This window comes from Dromiciops gliroides, chromosome 5 (assembly GCF_019393635.1).
Source record: "Dromiciops gliroides isolate mDroGli1 chromosome 5, mDroGli1.pri, whole genome shotgun sequence".
NCBI lineage: Eukaryota > Metazoa > Chordata > Mammalia > Microbiotheria > Microbiotheriidae > Dromiciops > Dromiciops gliroides.
In genome coordinates this window covers 77,860,257-77,862,918 of record NC_057865.1, presented here as the reverse complement: position 1 = coordinate 77,862,918, position 2,662 = coordinate 77,860,257, and the positions used below count along the sequence as shown (strand labels likewise).

Sequence of the window (2,662 nt, the reverse complement as noted above, 5' to 3'; positions counted from 1 at the left end):
TGTCAGTTTTGTCAGGTTTCTTGCTATTGGGCTACCTAGGAAGAGAAAATTTTCCCTAAAAAGAATAAAGGGAGAATAAGATGTCTAGTCCTCAAATGGCTCTAGTTAAACCCCATACTATGAAAGTAGTCTTTAAGGAACACAAGGGAGTTTGAAGTACAAAGTCAAGAGATAGGTAACTGACTAGTTTCTTCTTCCTAAATTTTGCAATAAATTTGAATGGCAAAAATCATGGCATTTACATTTTTAAAATTTAAATTTTCTATTAATTTCTATTAATACTTTGAATTTAATCACAACAATTAGTAAGAACATTGTGGCTCAATGGAACTCACAGGACCATTTAAGCCCTAGTGCAACTAGCTGTAGCACTGGGTAATTTATAGTTTTAACCTTACTATTCTCACCAGTAAAAGATCTTTGTATGTATGCACATATGTAGTTACATATGTGCAGATATACATAACTATATATGTGTATATATAGATAGATATATGTAAAATCAACCTCATAGATTTGTTGTGAAGATTAAATAACATAAAAGTTATATCATCAATATAACTAATAACATTTGTAATATACTTAACAGTGACTGGCACACAGTAGGCATTTAATAGATGTTTGTTCCCTTTCCCTTCCCCTTCCTATAAAAATATTTCATTATTTAAAAAGCTCTGGGTTCTCAATGATACAGATATTCTCTCCATAAGTGCAGTAACAACCCATACATACATAATTCTTATTACATCCTATCATAGAAACTTGAAAGAGAAGGTACCCAAATTTCAAAAAACCTCCCCCTAAAAATCATGGTTACCAGTGGAACACATGGATTATCCATAAATTATCCCTTTATCCTTATATGACAAGTAAACTATTTTTGATCACATGTTCCCTGTATGATATCCTTTATAACCTCTTCTTGTTCAGAGGTCACCATTGGAAATATTCGACTTCCTCTTTGAATCTGTCATTCACCTTTCCATGGCTTTTTTTTTTTTAGTGAGGCAATTGGGGTTAAGTGACTTGCCCAGGGTCACACAACTGGTAAGTGTTAAGTGTCTGAGGCCGCATTTGAACTCAGGTTCTCCTGACTCCAGGGCCGGTGCTCTATGCACTGCACCACCGAACTGCCCCTCCATGGCCTTTTTGATCACCTTCAGACATGAATCTATAGAATTCATTGTATTTCAGGATTTCCAACCATACAGCATTCCTAGGAGACATGTTCAAAAGATGTGGTTTTCTTTTTCTATTTTTTTTTTGAGAATATTGAGTTGAGATTGTTAAAAACACTATGAAATTCCCTAAATGTCAGACAGACCATTTCTTCCTCTAATTCAATGTTAGTTTCAGTGCACTATCTATTTACAGTAGCTGTCCTCAGTCTCTGTGCTCATATGGTCATTCAATGTGCTGCTCATACTGTTGCATGTTGTAGGCTGGTTAAGAGTCAATATTCATATATATATATATATATATATATATATATATATATATATTCCCTTTAGGAATTGGTGGGACTTACTTATCATGATCAATCATGAATTTCATGAAGGAACTCAGAGTATTTGGGCACTTGATAAGAGAAGCACAATATCATACACAAACAGGAACATCTAGAGGCCCTCATAATCTACACAGAATTCTTCCATTAAGATCTTGGACAACATCCATAACAACAATGAACATATTTTGTTACCCTACACCTTCTGCCTTTTAGCTTACCTAACATTAATGACTAGGGAATTGTTGAACAAACATCTTTGTTTTCATTTATCAAGGAATCTTAGGGTTTTTCTATATGAATGGGAAATCCTTTGTGGAAGAGATCTTTTAAGACTATATTTTGTTCACCTTAAGACAAATAGAGTTGGAATGTTTTTGTTGGGTGTTTTTTATGGGGAGAGAGGAAGGGAATGTAATGTACAATACAACAGGCTTTCCTTTGCCTCTTTTAGGCTACTGATAATAAAAGATGTTCATGTGTATTTTAAAATTTGTAAGATAATCTGCATACATTTTCCCATTTTGACCTCACAACATCACTACTACATAGGCAATACAGTTAGAATCCTCATATGTAGAAACTGAGGTATAAACAAGTTAACTGACTTACCGATGGGGTGATGGAGCTAGTAGGTATTAGATAAATTTAGAGACTGGATCTATGATTCATTACTCTAAGAAATGTCCCAGTGAGAACTAAATGTCAGAGGTTAGATTCTGATCTATGTATCTGAGCCCAAGTACTCTATCCAAACTGTCATACTTCTTTTCTTTTATAATATTTTTAAATTATTATATAAAAATATGGAACACGATGAATTTATGTGTCATCCTTGTGTAGGGGCCATGCTAATCTACTCTGTATGGTTCCAATTTTATCATATGTGCTGCTCAAGCAAGCAACACACATCTTTTCAATCATATGACTGTCCAAATGTGGTCTGCTAAAGAGAATCATTTGGTTGTTTCCCCCACTTATTTAGAATGTTATTTTTTCCCAAATTACATGTAAAAACAATTTTAACATCAATTTTTAAAACTTTGTGTTCCAAATTTTCTTCCTTTCTCCCTCCCTGCCCACCCCCCTTAAGAATGCAAGCAATTCAGGGGCAGCTAGTTAACACAATGGATAAAGCACTGGCCCTGGATTCAA

At 34.2% G+C, this 2,662-nt stretch overlaps 1 pseudogene; it reads right to left on the bottom strand.

The window, feature by feature from the left end:
• Positions 1-2,307: 2,307 nt before the first annotated feature.
• LOC122730191 lies at positions 2,308-2,408 on the bottom strand (annotated as a pseudogene).
• Between the last annotated feature and the right edge of the window lie 254 nt (positions 2,409-2,662).